Below are 7,991 nucleotides of genomic sequence, written 5' to 3'. Positions count from 1 at the left end.
TATAATTCTGTCTATCTGCATCACAAAATGTCCAGACCGCAGCCTTGAAAAATTGCAGCTTGTCTTTGCAAAAGCTAAGACTCTGTTCATGTTGTCCTGTTTACAAGTAAACCTAAGTTGAGGTGTTTGTCACAGGTCTCCTTTTTTTGTATTTATTAAAAGAAAAGAGAAGAGAGCAAGCGGCTGAAAGCTGTCTTGCTACAGATCTTAGTTATATCCTCATGTGTACTGTGTGCATCTCATAGCACACATCAGTAAAATATCTTACCCACCGCTGTGATTCTACTATTAAAGAAAAAAAAAAATCTGCTTAAAAAGAGTGTTGTGACCAGGCGTTCTCCTTGTCATCGTATGTGCATGCAGTATGATCAGCTGAACAATAACCATCAATAAAGTTTCACAAGATAAGGGGAAAAACTGTGGTTGTCTGCTTTTTTCCAGCTGAGTGCAAAGTACTGTCTGAATTACAGAAAAAAAAAAGATCTTAAACAAAGGGTCTCTCCGAACTGTCCAGACGGATCAGAGCCGTACGGAAGACTAGGCTTAGCTCCATTGATCAACACAACAAATCAAAGAGGATTTATTTTAAAATATCACACAGGTAAATGAAAAGAGATGAGATACATTTTAATGCATGTCTTCACTTGAGTTATTAGCCAAGCTGTAGGTGCTGAATATGAGTTTCATTAAATTAAAAGTTTATGAGTGGTAGTATTATATTAATCATCTGGAGAAAATGAATGTCCTTTAAAACAAAATATGATATTGAACACAGTAGGAGTGTTCTTCAGTTTAGCAACATTTTGAAGTGACCACAACTAATGTGAATGAGACAAGTATTATTAGAACTTTTATTTTGCTCTTGTCGCAGATAGTACAGTTTGACAATTTTAATACAGTAAGGTCCACGTTAACTGTACATACCCACCTAAAGTCCAGTGTCTAACTCTGCATCACAGACAATCAATGTGTCATTATGGGTATTATACTGGATATTGATCTGGTACACAACATTAGAGCCTCCTGTGTCCACCCATTCTCTAGTACTGTAAATTAATCCTATCATATACACCAGAAAAGAAAAAAAAGTTTAAAGATGAATTAAGAGATGAGATACATGTTACAGTGTATGTAAGCCAGATACTTTACACTCTGAAAACAGCTTTATTAATAATATTACATGCCACTGAAACATTCTTAAATAGTAGATTTAATATTTATGGGCCTAATAAAGAGATAAGATATAAAAGTGAATGCAACCAGTGGGACAGACTAGAAAATTAGAGGAATATCGGTTTACTTTACAAATGTTACACACTGGGCAGCACGGTGGCACAGTAGGTAGCGCTGCTGCCTTGCAGTTAGGAGACCCAGGTTCGCTTCCCAGGTCCTCCCTGCGTGGAGTTTGCATGTTTCTCCCCGTAGCTGCGTGGGTTTCCTCCCACAGTCCAAAGACATGCAGGTTAGGTGGATTGGTGTGTGTGTGTGCCCTGCGGTGGGTTGGCAACCTGCCCGGGATTGGTTCCTGCCTTGTGCCCTGGGATTGGCTCCAGCAGACCCCCCGTGACCCTGTGTTCGGATTCAGCGGGTTGGAAAATGGATGGATGGATGTTACACACTGTGAGGTAATGGACTGTAAAGAACAGGTAATCCACCTGAAGCTAAGCATGCTTGGGCTTGGCCAGTACTCAGGTAGGAGATGTCTAGGAAGAGCTTGGGATTGATGCTTGAAGAGATGTTGGTGAGGCCAGCAGGGGGAACTTACCTTGCGGTCTGTGTGTGGATCCCAGGGCAGTGATGGGGACACTGTGCTGTAAAAATGGGTGCCGTCCTTCAGATGAGACAAAACCAAAAAAAAAGTCCTGATTTGTTTTGTCTGTAAAAGATCCTGGATGTGTCCTGATATCTTGGCTAAAGTGCCCACCATGGCAATGTGTGGTGAGCTTATTGCCATCACATCATCCAGGTGAATGCTAGACATTGGTGGTAGTTGAAGTGGCTCCCCAATGTCTATGTAAACGCTTTAAGTAGGATAGAAAAGAACTATCTGTAATTTATTATTATTATAAAATTAAAAATGATATTTTCTATATTTGATATTAATGACTATGAACTTACTGACTATTACGTTTAAAAAAAAGTACAAGAACAAACAGGCTGTCTTCTCTCAGTATTTTTCACTTTGTCATTTATTACCTTGTTTACGTCTCAAATGTGTCTTTTTGATTCATATTCATTTTACAAAAAGGAATTTGTGTGAAATAACAGTGACAAGAAATGCTCATCTGCCACATTGCTCTTAGACCAAAACAGTTCCCAGTATCCACCTGCCTCTTAGAAGTGTGACTTCAATTTACAGGGGCCATCTTGGTAAGTGTGAAGAAGTGAATCCCAAAAAATTACCAGTATGCTTAATGCAAGTATTTCCAAGTTTCTTTGTGTGAAAGAGGAAAAATCCACATTTTTTTCCGATCTGTAGTGATGTATTTATCAAGCAGGTAATGACAGCAAAACAGCTTAAACACACTGCGCCTGTTTAAGGATTCTTTACACGCACACACACACACATACATATATATAAATATTTATATATTGATATTGTGATATACAGTACCAGCCCGGCCACAAACAGACAGACACCGAATGTCCCAAATATACACACCCTTTATTTGTGTAGCACAAACCCACAGTGCACAATTAGCAACAATAATCCTCTCAGTCCCTTTTCTCTCTCTCTCTCTCTCTTTTCCTTTCTTTTTCCTTTTCGGCCATCTTCTCCTCCTCCTTCTCCTCCTCTTCTTGACTCAGGCTCCTGTCTTCTCCCTTCTGACTCTGGCCGTGAGTGGAGTGCAGCAGCCTCCTTTATACTGCATCCGGATGTGATCCAGGTGCTTCTTGATTAACATCCGGCAGCACTTCCGGGGGTGGCGGAAGTGCTTTTGACCACCATTCCAGAGCTGTCCTGGCGGTGGCCACGTCCCCCCGCAGAGTTGAGCGTCCTGGCTTTGTGGCCCCCATGTAATCCAGGAAGGCTGGCCTCTCATGATCTAGGGAAAATACTGCCCCTCTCCCGGTCTTTCCCTTCTCCCAGCATCCCGGTGGGGCAATCTGTCACTATATATATATATATATACACTCAGCAAAAAAAGAAACGTCCTCTGACTTTCAACTGTTTTTACTTTCAGTAAACTTAATGTGTAAATATTTGTATGAACACTAAAAGAGTCAACACCATAAGACATAAACTAAAAATGTTTCACAATGTGGCCCTGAATGAAGGGAGGCTCAAAATCAAAAGTACCAGTCAGTATGTGGTGTGGCCACCAGCTGCTTGAAGTACTGCAGTGCATCTCCTCCTCATGGACTGGACCAGATTTGTCAGTTCTTGCTGTGAGATGTTACCCCACTCTTCCACCAAGGCACCTGCAAGTTCCTGGACATTTCTGGGGAATGGCCCTAGCCATCACCCCAAATCGATCCAACAGGGTACAGGCCTCGTGTAATGCAATTCCTTCGACGATAAACACAATCCGTCCATCACCCTGGTGAGACAAAACCGTGACTCATCAGTGAAGAGCACTTTTTGCCACTCCTGTCTGGTCCAACGAAGGTGGGTTTATGCCCATAGGCGGCGTTGTTGCTGGTGATGTCTGGTAAGGACCTGCCTTACAACAGGCCTACAAGCCCTCAGTCCAGCCTCTCTCAGCCTATTGCGGACAGTCTGAGCACTGATGGAGGGATTGTGTGTTCCTGGTGTGACTCGGGCAGTTGTTGTGGCCATCCTGTACCTGTCACGCAGGTGTGATATTCGGATGTACCGATCCTGTGCAGGTGTTGTTACACGTGGTCTTCCACTGCGAGGATGATCAGCTGTCCTTCCTGTCTCCCTGTAGCGCTGTCTTAGGCGTCTCACAGTGCGGACATGGCAATTTATTGCCCTAGCCACATCAGCAGTCCTCATGCCTCCCTGCAGCATGCCTAATGCACGTTCACGCAGATGAGCAGGGACCCTGGGCATCTTTCACAGTCGGTAGACAAGTCTCTTTAGTGTCCTGCGTTTTAGAACTGTGACCTTAAATGCCTACTTTCTGTAAGCTGTTAAGGTCTTAACGACTATTCCACAGGTGCATGTTAATTAATTGATTATGGTTAATTGAACATGCATGGAAAACATTGTTTAAACCCTTTACAATGAAGATCTGTAAAGTTATTTGGATTTTTAAAACATTATTGTTGAAATACACAGTCCTGAAAAAGGACGTTTCTTTTTTTGCTGAGTATATATATATATATATATTTTTTTTTTTCTTTCATCAATTGTGTTTCCAGCTGATTGATATCCTGCCTGTTATTAGTAGTTTGGTTTCTGCTGTGGCCCACACCTCACAAACACCCATTTGCTATAACAGATCTTCTATAGGCAGCAAAATATTCTGAGGATACAAGGCCTGGCCTCACAGCTACTTACTGACTCCTAACAGCATGCGTGAGCAAAAACTGAGTTCAAATCTAACTGTTAGCCTTTCAAACTTTACCTGGACATTTTCTTTTTATTGAGAGATGCACACCTTAGTTTAGCACCATTTAGTTAAGGCAAACACATAAAGCGGTCAGAAGGGCTTTATTTTACAAGTAGGAAATTATAAAATATGTCATTTATCAGTGCACACATTAAGTCAAATGGGCAGCTAGTCAAAGTGACCAGTGAGCATGATAGTACACTTTGGGGGAAAAAGAACAACCACAACAACTAAATTTATTTTTATAGCACATTTTCATACAAAAAGTAGCTCAAAGTGCTTTACATAATGAAGAATAGAAAATAAAGACAGGGTAAGAAAATAAAATAAGTCAACATTAATTAACATAGAATAAGAGTAAGGTCCAATGGCCAGGGTGGACAGAAAAAACAAAAAAAAACTCCAGACGGCTGTCGGGATTCCAGACCATGAGACCACCCAGTCCCCTCTTGGGGGTAAAACAAACAACTCTAACCTGCATCTTGGCAGTCAGGGAGCACCAGGAATGAGTGGAACGTGTACTGCACTCTGACATATTTAGCACTCCTTTTATGTCTTCACTTAAAGCCATTCCTCATTCTCATCTTGTAGTGTCTCAGGTTGACCTCTTTTTTTTTTTTCCCAAATTAAACATTGAAACCAAACCTTAACACTAATGCACTAAGGAAATGGGGCCGATTATCACAAGGGTCACTGAGGGCCAATAGCGTAAATGCATTAGTGAAGTCCCTTCAACAGCAGAGCATGATGCATTCCTAGCTGGCAGGTGACCCGTAGTCACATTTGTCAGTCAGTCAGCCATTCTCCAACCCGCTATATCTGCTGGAGCCAATCCCAGCCTGCACGGCAGGAACAAAGCCCTGGGCAGGGCACACATACTAGGGACAGTTGAGGATCGCCAATGCACCTAACCTGCATGTCTTTGGACTGTGGGAGGAAACCCACGCAGACACGGAGAGAGCATGCAAACTTCAAGCTGGGAGGACCCGGGAAGCGAACCCAGGTCTCCTTACTGCGAGGCAGCAGTTCTACCACTGCGCCACCATGCCACCTTAGTCACATTTGGATCTTCCTTATTCTGTATGTATATACATATACTGTGATTTTACAAACCATTCTTTGCATAGAGAGGTTAATTTGGAAAACTTAAGAGAACAAAAAGCTTGAGTGGCCAGATTTTGAAGGCTTGAAAGCTAAATATATCTCTGCAATGGATGACTTCAGATTACACATGCTGCTTATAGATAACATTTTAAATAAGAGCCTAGAAAAACAAAAAATCAGGTCATAAATCTGATTCGAATAATAAAAGAGACAAATTAACGTCAAGAAATAATAAATGCACTTGGACTTTTTGTTCAGTTGTAGGACTGGCGAGTAAGGTATGTAAGCGTGGCTTGTGACAAAAGGGTCAGCTCCTGCCTTGCACCCAAGTATTCCTCAGGTAGTCTCCGACTTTCTGCATACTGCATTTATTGGACATGCGGCACATACAAGGTATTGCATAATACCATACATTGCATCAATCTTGTCTTTGTACAATGTCTTGTCGAGTTTGTGTTTTCATTTTTTATTTGCACTTCATGTTGTGGATGGCACGGTGATAGCGCTGCTGCCTCACAGTAAGGAGACCTGGGTTCACTTCCGGGTCCTGACTGACTGACTTCATGTTGTTACGCTGTGGACCCTGAGCTCTGTCTGTCTGTATACTTGTATATGATTGAGATGACAATAAAGTTCGCTCTGAGAGACAGAGGTTGTGGTAAGTGGTGCATTATGGAGCCTCAGGATAGTATAAAATCACCTGGAACAGGGGAAACCTCAAAAGTATTCTCAAAATACTGGCTGACGTGAAGTAACTGACACTCGTCAGACCTCCACTTTCAATAAAACAACTGGATCACAATTGTGATTGTGCAGCATGATATAGACAAAACTTAAAAATTAAGCAACTGCTCAGTCATTGATTCATTTTATCAGTTATTGGTTCATGAGAAGCAAACGTGGCGCCTAAACCATCTTTGTGTAGAATAGTCGTTCATCATAGGGCACCCTCAGTCATGCAGATACGCACACACACCCACATATCCACAGACTCCTGAAGCGAACAGTTAGCCTGAGTGTACAGCATGAGACACATGGAGTCTGCACAGAGAAAGTGAACAGGCTGGTGAGGGGTGCCCAGGTCTTCACATCCTCATTCTGAGTTTCCTAGCCCTGCTCAAAGGGTATCCATCGGTTGATGCCTCTTTTCACAGAGATTTCAGCACTGGTATTTATTAAAATCGCACTCCCCTGCTCATGGTAGGTCAAGTCATAAATACTGTCACTAGATTTGTGCTCCACATTTTAATGCCTTGTTACCTTTTAAGCTGCTCTCATCCTAATGCTAACACACAGTTATTAGAGTTTGAAAATTAACTTTTAAAAAAGCGGAAAAAGTCAGGAAAGTTGAAATGGATTGTACATTCAAAATGATGGGGCAACTGTGTGGACAATGGCCAACATCTGAAACCAAGGGCAGAAGCAAGGCATGAGTTGGAGGTTTGGTCAAAACTGTGGCCATCATAAAGAGCCGTTGGTTCAAGAAACACAAAGAAGTCCTGTAGCAGCCTTTGAAAACTGAAAGAGCCAGGACACCCACCACAGTTCACGTTCACATTTCACCGTGCATAAAAACTACCAGGCGGCACAAATGCAGCTTCTTGTTTCTTCGTCACTGGCATTCATTTCATAATCCACTGCTTGCCCTGCGGGTATTTGGAAGGGGATTGCACGGGGATTCCACCGCTACCTCACAGCTATGGGGTCCTGGGTTCAGACATGGAAAGGCAATGTGGTCAGTGGTGGCCCTGGTCTTTGTTGAGTTTTTCTTCAAGTTTCTTCTCGCATCCCAAAGGTGAGCAGGTGAGGTTGACTGGCAACTTGTTAAGTTCTGTCCGGTAATGGCTGGCATCCCATCCTGGGTTGTTTATTCCTGGTGTGTGCATGAACTGGGTTGACTGTGGCCTCCTGCGATGTTGAATCCCACCTTGATCAACAGAAACAGACAGAACTCTAGTGTACAAAGTGATCTAAATTAGTTACAAATAGAAAATACTGAATATTTGATTGTACAAGTATTCATGCCCTTCATGTATTTAGAAAATGGCATCCATGACAGCCTGTGTGTTCAGGTCTCTCTCTCTTGGTCAGCTCTGCACATGTGCCATTTTCTCCATTCTTTTCTTTGCAAAACTGTCAGGTGCCATAGAGAGTGTGAGTAGACAGCCTTTGTCAAGTGTGGCCACAAATTCTCAATTGGTTTCAGATATGGACTCCAGAACATTAATATTGCTGTTTTAATCCTTTCCAGTAGTGAGAAGTCAAGCAAAATGATACCTTTTATTGGCTAACTAGAAAGATTACAATATGCAAAGCTTTCAAGGTAAATCAGGCCCCTTCTTCAGGCAACATATAATACAGAAACTG

At 42.2% G+C, this 7,991-nt stretch overlaps 1 protein-coding gene across 17 annotated transcripts in view; it reads left to right on the top strand.

Moving 5' to 3' along the window:
- Nucleotides 1–305, top strand: part of rbfox1 (RNA binding fox-1 homolog 1) — a 2,577,027-nt gene extending 2,576,722 nt beyond the window's left edge. For 16 of the 17 annotated variants that reach the window (XM_039775112.1, XM_039775116.1, XM_039775111.1 and 13 more), the window contains one exon: nucleotides 1–305. This exon is cut by the window's left edge and continues 1,411 nt beyond it. The gene's annotated coding sequence lies outside the window, so the exon portion shown is untranslated. The other variant, XM_039775127.1, reaches the window with a different exon arrangement.
- The last annotated feature ends 7,686 nt before the right edge of the window (nucleotides 306–7,991 follow it).

The sequence above is a fragment of the Polypterus senegalus genome, chromosome 13, assembly GCF_016835505.1.
Source record: "Polypterus senegalus isolate Bchr_013 chromosome 13, ASM1683550v1, whole genome shotgun sequence".
Lineage (NCBI taxonomy): Eukaryota > Metazoa > Chordata > Cladistia > Polypteriformes > Polypteridae > Polypterus > Polypterus senegalus.
Note: the sequence above shows the minus strand (reverse complement) of the source record. Positions and strands in the feature narration are given on the sequence as shown.